We start from the raw sequence: 15,393 nt of genomic DNA, 5'->3' as shown, positions 1-15,393 counted from the left end.
TCATTATGGCCGAGAGGAATGGCCGTTCAGATGATTGGGTCATGAAACAACATAAGCAACGCCTGACATCATGGTTGAAGGACCAGAACATACAGCCTGGAGAAACCATAGATTCTATTACCATCAGTCGGTTGGCGGCCGGGCCATCGAAACAGGTGACGTCTTGGAATGCTTATGACATCAATGGGTACACATACTATACCGACACAAAGGACAGGAAATCTGTGAATCAGAACAGTGGCGTCCGAATAGAGGCTCTCGACGGAGTGGGGCGAAAGGTCCTGTACTTTGGCATAATTGAAGATATATGGGAACTTGACTATGGAAGGGATATAAAGGTGGCCCTATTTCGATGCTGCTGGATCAAGCAACATCAATTCAATGAGATCGGACAGAGAGTCGTCGACCTCTAGAATGTAGGCTACCAGGATGACCCTTGGGTGCTCGGTGAACGTGTCGCGCAAGTCTTCTATATGCCCGACCCGCAAAGTAACCTCCCCCCAAAGAAGAAGACAAAGCACGTGGTGGCCTCCGGGAAACAACATATCATCGGAGTTGATGGCGTGGACGATGTTGAAGCTTACAATAAGTGCAATGAGATGCCGCTATTCACAAACTTTTGTAAGAAGATCGAGGCTGTGGAAAAGAACCTGCCCAAAGATGTATTGCCATGGGAACGAAAAGGTGTCAAGGGGAAAGTTATCACGGTGGGCTAGCTAGTTTATGTAAGTGTGTCTGTGTTCATAAGACTACATTCATGTATGTGTATGTGAGACTACATTCATGTATGTAAGACTACATTTATGTATGTGTGTTTGAAACTACATTTATGTGTGTGTTTGAGACTACATTCACGTATGTTTGTGTGAACAATGTGTACTAAGAATTTATCAAATTATGAAATTACCAAAATAAAAGTTGTCAATATATACATATGAAAAGTTTGAGCAATTTAAATTTTGAATTAAAAAAAATGTAACTTCAGATAAGATTTTGGTACCCCAAATGATTTCAGCTGAAAAGGTGATAAATACCAAAGTTGAATAACTCATCAAGATCTACAACTTTTGTATTGGTCATTTCTTCATATGACAAAGTGGTAATGATATTGTTCACAAATGTGACACATCTCTCGTAAGGTTTTATAAACTATGTGAGACATGTGTAAGATTAGTGAACAATATGTGCTAAGAATTTATCAAATGAATAAATGATCAAAATAAAAGTTGTAGATCTTAATGAGTTGAACAACTTTGGTATTCATCACTTTTTATGTTGAAATCATTTTGGGTCTCAAATTTTGGTTCGAACTTGTTATTTTTTAAAATTTCAAAATCAAAAGGTTCAAATTTTGTAAAATGACAAGATGACCAAAATAAAAGTTGTAGATCTTCATGACCTCTACAACTTTGACGTTTATCAAATTTTTATTTGAAATCATTTGTTGTCTCAAAATTATTTTAGTAGTTTTGATTTTAATTTTTAAAATTTAAAATTTTTTTCAAATTTTTAAATGTTCAATTTTGCAATTTTGAACTGTTGTAGTTGTTTTAGTTATTGTATATGTAAATATATCTATAAAAAAATAAATATAAAATTTTGTATTGTATTACTTATTATTTACATGTGAATAATTCATTTTGATTTAGAATTTTAAAAAAAAAATCAACTGTAGGGGCGGCTTATAACCTCAGCCGCCCCTATAGTGGCTAATTCAACTGTAGGGGTGGCTTATAAGGTCAGCCGCCCCTACCGTGGTCTGAGATATATCAGACTCCGCTGGGCACTAGAAGCTGAATTTGGGCGAAATTAGTTTCAGACGCCGTCAGGCTGCTCGCCCGCTCCGCGCCGCCACCCGCTCGCCGGCGCTCGCCCCACCGCGCCGCTCGCCCGCTCCGCGCCGCCACCCGCTCTCCCCTTCCCCTCCGACCACCACACCACTCTCTCCTCCGCGCAGCTACGAGGTTAGGGTTTGGGACCTCGACCTCCTGAGAACCAAAGCCCGTCCATCCCTCCGGCGCGCGACGCTCGTCAAGAGCTTCTCCACGGCGGAGGCCGACGAGGACCAGCTCACGAGCTTCCTCGCGGAGGTCAGCGAAGCCGAGCGGGACAACGAAGTGCTCAGGTCTTCGTCCCCTCTCTCCCTTTCTCATCTTCTCCACGGCGGTTCCCTTTCGTTGCGAATCACCGTTGCGCGTCATGTAGCTTCAGATCCCATTCGTTTCGGGTTCTTCGTCTCTATTGTGCGGCCTAGTGGATGTAGCAATTGGCTGGGCGCCAAGTCTCGCTGAGATTTGGGGAACCCTTTAGCTCGAATGAACCCTAGGTTGCGTTTGTACGGTCGTTAGCACCAGAAGAGACCTGTGCATTTGTTTTGTGGGATTCATGTATCAACAGTATTCATAGAGATTTAATGTTTGTCCTTGTTGCTGATCTCCAGCGAACCAATAGTAGCTATGGTGCTTCCAAGAAAGGATTACTCAAACACACCCTCTGGGTGAAAACTTTTTTGGAGACTACCCCAATATGCAGATGACACGCTCCTCATCCTCCCAGCAGATGCTAGACAACTTCTCAACTTGAAATGTCTCTCTAAGATCATTCTCTGACTCCACAGGTCTGCATGTTAATTTTCACAAATCCTTCCTAGCCCCTATCAATGTGCGGGTAGAAAATTGTTTACAGCTCTCTCTAGAACTTTTGGATGCAGTGTGGGATCCATGCCTTTAATTTCACCTATTTGGGGCTCCCCCTAGGTGCCACTAGACCCACATTCATAGATTTCACCCTTCCTCTCCAAAATTGAAGGTCGGTTAATGGGAGTTAGCAGATATCTGTCCTACCATGGCAGGCCAATCTAGTAGCTTGCTGCCACTGTATTGATCAATTAACTGGTGCACTATCATACCTCAACTTTGATATTATGGTTAGTGACCTATTGTGTGAATTACACCTCAACTTTACGGTTAGTGACTTATTGTGTGAGACTGAATGCTGCTAGCTGTTTAGGATCGCTGAGTGGGATCCTAAACCCTCCATGAGAGTTTTTCCTTGTGATCTCTGAAAATGAATCCCCATCCTCGTTTATATTAGAAACACAATCTCTTATGCGTCATCTCTTCATCTTCAACATTCATGTCTGTCTCGAGTCCACTTTCATCCCCTCTTGTCTTCTTTACTACTGCAGGGTTTTTCGCTGAGCGAGAGCAGCTGGGCTGCGGCCCCATTTGTGTAATCCGGGAGCGAGTATCCAGCAGGTGAGCACCAGATCTATCTATCACTAGAATTTTACTTCTTCATTGTACTATAGTTTGGATTTTAGTACTGTAGGAGTGCACATTTTATTTCATGGACTTGTTGTTTATGAATTATGCTTAGCAGTGCTTTTCATAACATGGGATAGAAATCAGTTTCAGTTGTTTGGATTTTAGTATGGTCATTGTTGTGTTAGTTGTCTTTTTTTTCTGGTTTGAGATTGTCAGCCAGTGCATATTTTAGTTTAAAGGTTAGGAGATTTATGATGAGAGACTTTATGATACTGTTGTACTGTTGTACTGTTGATCATTACTCGAGGGTTGAGAGACTTTATGATGAAAACCCAGTCATGTCAGGCACGGATAAATCTTTAGGCTGAGCAAATAGCCAAATAGTATATCGTTAGTGGAAACAAATATCTAAACTCATGCTCTACAAGCAAGTTGCCCTGAGCTTAAATAATGTTCAAGTCTAAATAATGTTGGTCTCTGCAAAGGAAAGGAATAAATTGCAAATGATGGGCATCTGTTCTATATACTTCAGCAAACATACTGTACTGCAGTCTCTAACAAGTTGCAGGAGAGGTGGCAAAAATGAATGCCCTCCTGATTAATCAATAAATTGATTGTACAGTGGTAGCTTAGTTTGTACTTTGTCCTACTTAATATTCATCAGCTACTGATTCAGCTTATTGTTTACATAATTCGTCTTCCTCTTGTGCAATTCACTAACTATTAACAAATAGAAACATGCACTGTACTTTAGCAAACTGTTATAGAGAAAAAAAGTTTACCAATTAGTTAAATGAAGCAACATTATTCCTTCACTATCAGGCAAATAAAGCATCCCAAGTACTTCTAGATTTCAGTAAATGGCAATAGAGCTGAAATTGTGTGAAATAGATGTAATCTCTCTTTTTTTAACAGCATGATAGACAACTATACTACAGAAAAGAATGTAGAATTAGGACTGAATGTGTTCCTTCCTACCGTTTGCTGCAAAGTTCACTCTACTGTTTGTTGCAAACCTCACTATTCTCCAGTTTTCAATTGTTTAAATCAGATAAAAACACTTATTTGAGTCAAAAACTCCATGTCCCAGCCACTCACGAGAATTAGATATTTTCCCTGATGCTACAAAATAGAGGGGACAAATAAACTTACTGTAATATTATAGAGGAGACATACCTGACAAATAGGATCTGTAGCTTCTTTGTACTCGCACACTGGAAGTTTAAATACATTCAGTATATTTCTGGTGTTGGTAGATACGGGTCCTCTCTGTGTTTGCTACTTTGAATCTGTTGACTTGAATAACGGAGGTTTCAATATGGTTGGTGTCTATTTCAGTATATGCTGTCTTGTAGCGTGATCGCGCTACTAAAATTCACCTTGGTTGGAACTTGCTGTGAACTCTGGTGGAACCTTCTTTTGGTTTGTAGGGTCCTGCATTAGTCGTCAAGCAAGAATCTGGGTCATCCTGTTTTTTTTATTTACATGTGAATTTGATATATGTTAATTTGACATATGTTAATTTGATTTAGCACAAATAACCGTATTCCTGTGAATAGCAAGGTTAACTGCAGGGATTTTGCCCAAAAGCTACAAAGATTAACATATATGTTTATCATCATTCATTTTCAGTTTAGATTCTGGGGCTTTTGTGAATGAAATATCTAATTCTGTTGAATAGTAGTAGCTCATTATATATTGGAAAAAAATGGAGAGATTGGCTTGTAGAGAGCTCTTTCTGTTTAGGTATGTGACATTATGTTTTTTTTTATCATTGGATTGGACACATTAATGTAAATAAACTGCTGCTACTGAGAAATGTATGATGAATTTTCTAAAACTACTCATATGTGTCTGGATGGTTAAATGCTTCCTACTGTGGTTGGTTCCTTTAGAAAGGATTCTACATTTCTGTCAATTGATAGCAGTTAGCAAACAAATGCACTTTGTATATTTTATAATTAATCACTACATTTCTGCCGAATAGCATAGGCCTCCTCTGTAGCCTAGTGGTGTTTATTTCAGCTGCTAGCTGCAAAAGATTCTCCTCTATAGCCTTAACAACTGGCTAAGCCCCTGCAGATGATTCCAAGTTCCAACAATTATCAATTAGTTTTAGTATATATTCATCTGTACAGTCAACGAAAACATGGGCTTGGTAACTGGCCGGGTGATGGCTGTGACCTTCTGTCATTGAGCCTGTACTGTCAGTTCCTGGACTGTAGGAGAATCATTCTATTCTTTTTTCGGACATCTACACGTATTGACAGTAGGGGTTGTTTATGGTGACTGTCAATCTTAGATCTGTCTGCAGCTTATAGGGATAAGCTGTACATATATGTATATGAGTGTCTGTATTTGTGCTGAGATTCATTAAAAAAACTATACACTTTACATGTACTACTACTACTACTAGTACTACAAGTACTAGTAGTACTACTACTACAAGTACTACTACTACAAGTAATCCAGTGGGTTCCTTTAGAGTGCTTTCAACTACTACTACTACAAGTACTACTATTACTACCAGTACTACTACAAGTACTACTACTACTAGTACTAGTACCACTACTTGTACCACTAGTACTACTACTTCTACTACTTATACTACTTTTTTTTTCTTGCATCTCTTAGAACAAGGCACGAAATGTCGCGAACATCAAAGAGTGCATCTCGATGCCCCGTGAATGATGAGCAGCCATCCCATGGAGAGCAAGAACTAGATGACTAGCTTACTCAGGAGCAGTTCGATAACGAGTTAGAAAAGGGTCTAGAAGTGATGCTTACTCAGGAGGACCTTGTCGATGATGATGATCTAGTGGGGGGAGCCCAGGGAAGAGAAGGCGGAGAGGATGCCCAACGCGAAGAAGGGGATGATGATGAGGATGATGACACCTCATCAGGGGGATATGTAAGTCCCGAGGATCCTTTCCCACTAGAACCCAGACGGAGGCCAACGGAGGACGAGTTGGACAAGGATTTTGATCCGAACGATGAGGTACGGATAAAGCCTTACAAGCTTGTAAATTTGGCTAATGCTATGGCTATATGTTACCTCTGCTAACACTTTTGACCTGCCGTAAACACAGGTCGTCCCTACTCAACCTCAGAAAAGACGACGTCGGCCTCCGGCTCATCTTGCCGGACAATACGTAGCGGGGCAAAGGAGATCAGAGGAAGGAGCCACAGATACTCACAATGAGGCCTCCGCTCCACAACCTCAGGACACAACCACGACTGAGACTGCCCAGCCAAAAGAGGAAACGAGGGGGGATTAGAAAGCCAAACCAATATCATGACAAGGCATGCTATGTGATAACGGAGGTCGGGCCAGACGGACAGATCCTTGAGCCATATACATACAGGGCGAAATTCCGTAATCACATCGGGTTTGTAGTTAGAGATAAGTTGAACCCAGCTATCCGTGGCTAGAATCTTGTACCTATGAGCCAAAAGGTAGACCTATGGGAGAAGCTGAAGCAGAACTTTAGGTTTCCGGAGGGAACGCACGAGTTGGTACAAGAAAATGCTTTTAAGATAATGGGGCAGAGCTTCCAACGTTGGCGGTCGGATCTGAACAAGAACTTTATCCAACAGAAGTTAACTCCTTTCCACGAGTATGGCAACATAACTCCTAGTCAATGGGAGGAGCTCGTGGCTGAGAAGACTTCAGAGGCATCATTGGCCCTCAGTGCCCGTAACAGCGAGCAGGCGAAGAAGAACCAACACTACCCTCGTCTAGGCCCCGGTGGCTACGCTGGCAAGCAAGAGGTCTTTAGGAAGATGGACGCAGAGGCCGAAGCTACCGGGAATACGGAAGTGCCGAAGTTGAAGCCACGCCTCAAACAGTGGATATACGCGAGGAGTGTGGATTCATCCGGTAGTAGCCTCCAGTTTGCTAAGCCGGAGACCGGAGAGGTGGTATCAAAGATACTGAAACTTGCTGAAGACAAGGAGAAGGACGCATTCAACCCTTCCAGAGAGAGGGACGAGCTCACCGTTGCCTTGGGAAACCCCGAGCACACAGGACACACCAGGGGGCTAGGGAAGAGGATGTCCTGGAAGCACGGATTCGTAGAGGAGAGGCACATGTACAAGAAACATGGCAGAGACCGAGAGTCTAATCTTGAGCGCCAAGTGAAGGCTCTATTTGAAAAGATGTTGGTGGAGAAAGGACTGTCTACGATGGAGCCACAGACACTAATGGGGCCGCCCGGAGAACTGGCGGTAGTTGGCAGCCCTCCGGATGTTCCCAGCAGTCAAGGTTCCAATGCAACCGGAACCCCCGTTGATCGCATACGGGCACCAACCAGTTGCAAATTGGTGGTTCCGATGGGCAGGCAAAACGTGATCATTGAGGTGGCAACGGGCGTGGCACATCCTCCAGGCGGCACGTGGCACAATAGGGACATCCCGTAGGACTACACTCGGGTCGAGGTGCATACCGTGAAGCCCGAGTTCATGACTTGGAAGATAGAACACCCTACTCCCGAGGGGCTCGTGTAACTCGGAGACGTCATGAACCAGTTCATCCTCTGGCATAGACGAGACATTGTATTGACCGAGTCTTCACCAACTCCGACTGAAGTTCATCCTCTGGAGCGACCCATCGAGGACGAGGAGGTATACTCACCGACCCATGACCATGACCACCACACGCTAGATACTTCTCCACCTCGTACCGATCAAGGGCGTGATGACATGCCACATCCTTCTCCACCTCGTACCGAGCATGGGCATGATGACATGCCACGTCCTTCTCCAGCTCATACCGAGCAAAGGCATGATGAGATGCAACATCCTTCTCAACAAGCGCAGCCGATACATGAACAACAAGTGTCTCATGAACAACAATTGCCTCGTGAACAGCCGATACGTGAAGAACAAGTGGCCCCTGGAGCAGGTGATGCACAAGTTGACAAGGACGTGCCCGAATGGGAAGCTCAAAACAAAATCCCAATCAAGATAAGGCCATCGTATGTGGGCATTAATGACGTCTCGTCGGTGCACAAGTGGATGGCCCATGACCAGTTCAAGACTAAGAACCAAGTAAAAGAATTCAGAGCACCAGCTTCTGAGGAGGGCACCACTAGCAAACTGCACAAAGGGTTTAAAAAGTATCCAGCTGTTGATAACCTCAAATGGTCAAATGATTGCCCAGATAAATATGAAAAAGGCAAGAACTTCCTACCAAACTGAGTCATACAGTGCTTGCCACGTGGAATGAGAAAGTTCTACGATTGGTACTTGCGTGCTCAGATAACAGAATTAGAAATCTTACAAGCATGGATCCCTGCTGGCACATTTGGAGCCCCAGGTGGGCAAATTGCCGTTGAGTTTAAGGATATCCAGGCATGCTTCCACCTTGGACGAATGGAAATGAATCTAATTCGCATGTGGTGCCTGTAAGTCCTTGCCCTCTCTATATGATATGAATGTAATCTTTTGATTTTGTTGTAACTAACTCGTGTCGTGATTTATAGAATGCAAGCAGACTTTGTGAGAAAGAGGCCAGCTCTGAAACACGGGTATATAGACCCTTCACCTATAGCATCAACAAATTTTAATTACCCTAAAGAGTGGAAACTAGATTGCAAAGAACTAGGAGGTGGAAAGACACTTAAGGAAAAAGAGGATATCAGGAACAAGAAAATATTGGAAGAGTCCCTCAAGGTTGCGGCATACATTGCCCTATGTTTTAAAAATCTCCAACAACACGATAATATATGGATACCATACCACTTCAAGTAAGTTCGACTGTATACTTAGCTTTGTTCAATATACTTTGTTCGATGCAAAAGAGCTTATGTGTTCTTTCTATGACTAAATTCATGCAGTGATCACTGGATTTGCATAGGCGTCTGGCTCTCACATAGCATGGCATGGGTCTTTGATTCAGCGGATTCCCCAGTCGAGACATACAAAGACTTCATAGCGATTGTCAAGACGTATACATATCGACAATCCTTATTTTAGCTACTATGTTTGTATACATACTTGTAAGGTTCAATGTGGGATACTAACAAGTTGCATTTGCTAAAACCATTGGAACAGGGCATTCAGGCACTATGTCCAGGAACATAAGGGGAGGCATCATCCAAATAGGAAGGAAAAGTTGTATGTCAAAACTCTATGTGCGGTAAGTGTCATTTACTTTGGTACTCCATATATTACGTATCTGTCAATAGCATTACTTAACGTCTCCATATGCAAAACACACAGTGCCCCAAGCAGAAGCCTGGGAGTCTACATTGTGGATACTACACATGTATTATGATGAGTACCATCGGTGGCTACAACAGAAATCCCAATCTGGTAAGTTTGAACCTCTTCGCTCGTAGTATGAAAAATTCGCATATGTTGTGATATAGTAAACCTAAACTTGTTCTCTTGTAGTTGGAGAAAGATAAAGACACGAGAAAGAATCCATACAAGGATGACGAGCTCTTAGAGATGGTCGGCAACCTTTGCAACTTTATAATGGACCAGATTGTGTACCATAAAGGCACTTACCATCATCTTCTTTCCGACTTAGGTAGTAATCCTCTATACCAACACCTTCGTGAGACTGATAGGCTAGCCCTAGGCCGTTGATGACAATGTGGACTTATGGTATGGTTTGGATCAGACTTTGGAACGGTTTGGACTTTATTTTGCACGTGGACTTATGGATTTCTTAATGGACTATGTTATAATGATTGACTTTATAATGGACTATGTTGTAATGATGGACTTTTGTGAATTATGACTTGTGATGATGTTCTAATTAATGGTCTTGTGTTTGTGGATGTATATATGTATATTTGTGGCGGCCAGATTCGAATTTAAATTATATATATATATGGTCAGATTTGAATTTGAATTATTTTTTTTTGCCTGAAAATCCACTGTAGGGGCGGTTCTTGATTGAACCGCCCTTACAAATACACACAGCAGGGGCGGCTGGTGATACAGCCGCCCTTACAGAAGTCCACTACAGGGGCGGCTGATATTACCAGCCGCCCCTACAGAGGTCACTGTAGGGGCGGTTGAAAACACAAGCCGCCCCTACAGAGGCACTGCAGGGGCGGCTGAAAACACCAGCCGCCCCTACAGAGGCACTGCAGGGGCGGCTGAAAACACCAGCCGCCCCTACAGAGGAACTGCAGGAGCGGTCAGGAAACCGCCCCTACAGAGGCACCCTCTGTAGGAACACCCTGGAAAGGGCGGCTGGCGTAGCCACCCCTACAGAGGTTCTAGAGCCGCCCCTACAGTTAAATTCTGTAGTAGTGCGTAGCTCGCCGGCGATCTCACACTACCTTCACGAGATTCAGCTACCAAGATGTCAACCATGTCAGCCCGGTTGGACACAACCGCCATATAGAGCGGGGACACACCTTGTCCATCAACCACCACTGCAAGCCTTGCATCCCTCGACATGAGCTTCCCCAAGACGGATGCATGGCCATTCCTAACAGCCTCATGAACCGCCGTCGCGCCACCGGAGTTCCATGCCCTCAGTACATACTCAGTATCTCGCTGCGTGGAAGCAAGCTGGATTAGGTAATCCACCACATCCACATGACCAGCCCATGCCGCGCAGATCAGAGGCGTGTCGAGCAGATTGTTCCTTGCCTTGATGAGTGATATGTCCTGATCACAGATCATCTCGATGAGCTTCAGGTACCCATGGCGGGCTGCGATATGGAGCGCAGAGCTGCCCTACGCTGTGACGCCTCCTAGGCACGCGCAGCGGCTCTCCTCAGCTATTGTTGTCGTGGATAGGATTTGTGCTAAGAGGTCTGCGTCGCCATTGGAGACAGCTTTGAGCAATTGGGGGTTCATTGTGTGTGGCTTGTGCATCGATGCTATGTTGTTTGCGGCCGGCCTAAACTGGGTAGTAGGCACAGCCAAGTACATGTACACAGCGAAGGATAGGTCCAGTGGTTTATATTTTGTATATGTATACAAAGAGGAGGGCCCATCTTCCTAGCAACTTCGTACTTTGGTAGTATACTAGAACGAAGCATTTAATAACCACCTGCACCTGATTTACATTGGTCGGGGCGGATAACAAAGTTATGCTAAAAATAGTCTAGTGTGCTCAGTTGCAGGCTGGGGTTGATTCAGTCAAACTAGCTGTAATCTTTTGATAATCTTTCATTTTCACAATGTTTAAGAACTTCTCCTATATTTCAGGTGCCTGATTTTTTGTGGTTGTTCTGGTAAGAGGTAATATTGTCATTGTTTGACTATAGAAAAAATTGTGAATTGTCTCCTGTGAGTTGTGCTTTCAATGGTACTAATTGGTTGTATTAGATTGTTGTCCCAGGCACCTGAAAACATTGGTTTTGTTTTTTCTTTAGGACTTGGGCTGCAGCGCCAGCAGCCCAAGGCCGAAATCCGCTACTGAGTTGAGCGTGCTTGCTTTGCTTGCTCACTCTAATGATGCACAGAATTTGCTTAAATTCCTACAGGATATATAGAAAATTCAAGAAACACATGCAAAGAAACAATTATATATCCCAATGCACAATGTCCATAGCTTGTGTCTCTAGAGTTTTTTTATGAAAAATAAAATCTTTTCCCTCTAGAGCCGGTTCATTCCAGTGCCTTTCGTGAGGCCACATTGCTATTTTTTGTTCTGATAACCCGAAGGATCTATCAAAGGATGGCTGCCTAATAATCCTAGAAGACTATAGACCGCTACACAGTCAATGGATTTCTGGCCATTTATCTAAGAGTTGCAAATGCAAATATAATGAGGCCTCAAATATAATAGCACGTCGCTCATTTAATTGGGAGATTTATGCTGTCCCTTTCACTGAATAGCCCACAAGGACAGAGGTGATGCAATGAGAGTAAATCTCAGGGTCAATGCCACTGCGAGGTACGGGTGCGTTGAGCCGAAGAAAAATGCACAGAAACACAATACATTTCAAAGCCTTTTTCTGAAGCTAATTCGAACTGTCATACATACACAGATGTATCCATTTGAATCACCTAGCGAAGGGGGGTGAAGGAGAGGCGGCCAAGTCGACGGAAGCAGGGGGGCGGTGGTGCTGTCCTTGTTGCTTCTCGCCGGCGCTGCTCCTGAGACCCATCTCGCCAAAATGGGAACAAGGAAGCCAGGTTCAGCGTCGACGGAATAACAAGGATGAGGTAGATACGGTGCGGGTCGTCGTCAGGCTCGCCGGCCGCAAGACAATCTGGCATGGGAGTCGCCGCCGCCGCCATTGCCGTCTGACTCAGAATCCTAGCAATCCTAGCAAGCAAGAAAAAAGAAAGGACGAGAAGGAGAAGTGGGCTGTGGCCTGTGGGCATACAGCCGGCGGCACGATGGGCATGAATTGGGTGGAACTGGGCCATACAAATTTCATGGGCTGGGGCTAGGCCTGCTAATGGATCGGGTAATAATTCGGGTTTTTGGGTTGGTTTGTATTATGGAACTGTTTGGACGGGTGGTAATGGGTTTAGAGGTCAAATGGGCTGGGTTTGCTAGCAAATCGGGTTGGGATTGGAATGGGTTATTCCTGGTGTTCGACGCCGCTGTGCGCTACGCCGCGAACTCCTCGGTCGCAGCCGCGGAGATCGTCGCGGTGGTGGGCGCCGCGGTGGAGTGCGTATCTGCCTCGCCGAGTTCGCGGACGGGGACGCCGTGCGCGTCGTGCCGGCCTGCGGCCATGGCTTCCACGCGTGATGCATCGAGCTCTGGCTCGCTGCCGCGCCGCCGCTCGTCCTGTCCGCCGTGCCGCTCTTGCCGCTGCCGCGCAGCCTGATGAGGCCGCGACGTGAAAGGCTCGCTTTGGCGAGCAGGCTATTGCGGTTCTTGCAGGTGTCGGTGTTTCACCTGCAAGGCTAGGCATGCAGTTTTCCTGCATGATTCTCTAGCATGCAGTTTTGTGCTTTCTCTCAGCTACTGACTGCAGGAAAAGACTTGAGCTTGTTTGTTGTGCGCTTAAATATCTCGTGAAAATTGTTCCTTTTAAATTATTCTGTATTATTCCAAGTATGCTACGGAGTCGCATGCTATGATATGTAGTATTCTAAGTATGCTGCATGCAAAACCCATGGCAGCCTACGGCAATCCAAGATACAGTGGGTTGGGTTGGGTTGGGTCTACGTTAATTTAGAATGGGGTGGGGTGGAGAGTTGAAAAATAGCTAACTACATTTGGAATGGGTTGGAAATGGGTTGCGATCTCACCCATTAGCAAGGCTAGCCGGGGCCGAATTTCCCCTGGTGCCCTGCCGTTCAAAGGAAACGGTCTCTTTCTCACGCCCACACTCAAGTATCAATGATCTCTCTAAGGGCCTGTTCGTTGGATCCCATAACCAAGGGGGTTGGGAGGGATTGAGGAGGATTAGATCCCCTGCAAGTCAAAATACTGCTCAACCCTCTCCAATCCCCTTTGAGTTGAAGAACAAACGAACAAAGCCTAACTTGGTTCAGAACGTGCTTCAACTAAAGGACGTACTACGGATAGTAATTCCTCAGCAGTTGTCTATTTTGTGAAACGGCAACGCCAACAACATACCATACTAGTAGTTCTATTCTATGTACTGAAATGGACTTATCAAGTGCACAAAAATACATGAAAAGAAGCCAAATTCAGTTAAATTAAGCCCAACTGTTACAACAAAGCCGGCCGGTGAACGACCACACCAGGGGCGCGTGCATTCTCGTACGTGGCAAACGTGTCAGCCTCGCATGCTAATGAGTAATGAAATGAACAACATGGAGTTTGTTACAACAAATAAATCGGCACTCAATTAATTAACAAATATAATTGAAGTTTGGTGTGCTGTCAACGCTGTCGAGCGAGCGAGTGCTAATTAATTAAACACGCACACACGGCCATACATGCTGTATTTTAATTTAATTTAATTTTTTCATCAGCGTTGCGTTGCATTATATTGCATTGCAAATGTTCTATCTGCACTGGACGCTCGTCGGCTTGTATGTACTGAAGATATTTTTGCAGGTGATGTGACGAAGAAATTCCGCACCAAACTCCATCCAACAGTTTGGTCGTATCTGCAAACGTAACGTACTCCCTGTCACTGTCGCAGGGGAAAACTAACGACGGCAACCGGGTGTTAAAAAGTCCTTGTTGGGAAGCTACTATTAGTGTTGACAAAGATTATTATTAATTAACCAGGCGTGGTCCTTATTACAGACCATTTCAGAATAATGACACAGTGACGACGGCGACCATGCTTGTACATACATATAGCCTGTTCGCTGGTTGGTTTCTGAGCTGATAAGCCCGACTGATACTAATTTGTTGGGAGAGGAAAACACTGTTGGCTTACTGAAACCAACAAGCTAACAGACTGATAGACTGCAATCAGACTGATTGATCGAACAGCAGTCTAGTATAATTGCTGCTGCATGCATATATAATATATGGTCCATGGTCATCATCATGAATAAATAAATAAATAAATTCTCATAAGTGGGGAAGGAGAGCAACAGCAGATGCGAGGGTCCCTTTATGTGCTACGCTGTTATCAGGCCATGCACATGCCACACATACATACATGCATGATAGCCACACATACTTAGGTATTCTTCCAAGGAGACCCATAAGTAATTAACAATTTAACATAGCAAAGTTGCCAAGTTGTTAGTAGCCATAGCGTTGTTGCTTTCCATAATCTGTGTCCATTGCTATATGCTGCTAGTAGCTACGGCCATTTGGATCGGCAGGCTAATGATGCGTTGAGTTAATTTAGCTAGCTCAAATTAGCCGTATGTTGTTTGGATTCAAGAGCTAAGAGAGACAGGTGGAATCATGCTAAAATTTAATTTTGCCCTTGGAATTGTTCTGCTCTAAACATGTGTTGTTATGTCGCCATTAGCAAGAGCGCTTTGATCGTCTTTGTTGCGTTGGTTGCTACTCACTACCCTAGATCTGAACATCACTATCGGTTCAAAAAAACCCCTTTACTGTCGGATTTTGAACCGACAGTGGCATACTAGCAGTGATAGGGAGTTGACATCACTGTCGGTCCTTCAAAACCGACACTGATCTACAGGCAACAGTGTCGATTTCTGGCTCCACCCAGCAGTGTCCAGTTGAACAACACTGCCGGTTTGTAGTCCCAACCGACAGTGAAGGTTGCTTCAAGAGTGTCGGTTATTG

This window comes from Miscanthus floridulus, chromosome 16 (assembly GCF_019320115.1).
Source record: "Miscanthus floridulus cultivar M001 chromosome 16, ASM1932011v1, whole genome shotgun sequence".
Classification (NCBI taxonomy): domain Eukaryota; kingdom Viridiplantae; phylum Streptophyta; class Magnoliopsida; order Poales; family Poaceae; genus Miscanthus; species Miscanthus floridulus.
The sequence above is the reverse complement of the archived record's forward strand: the minus strand, read 5'-3'. Positions refer to the sequence as shown.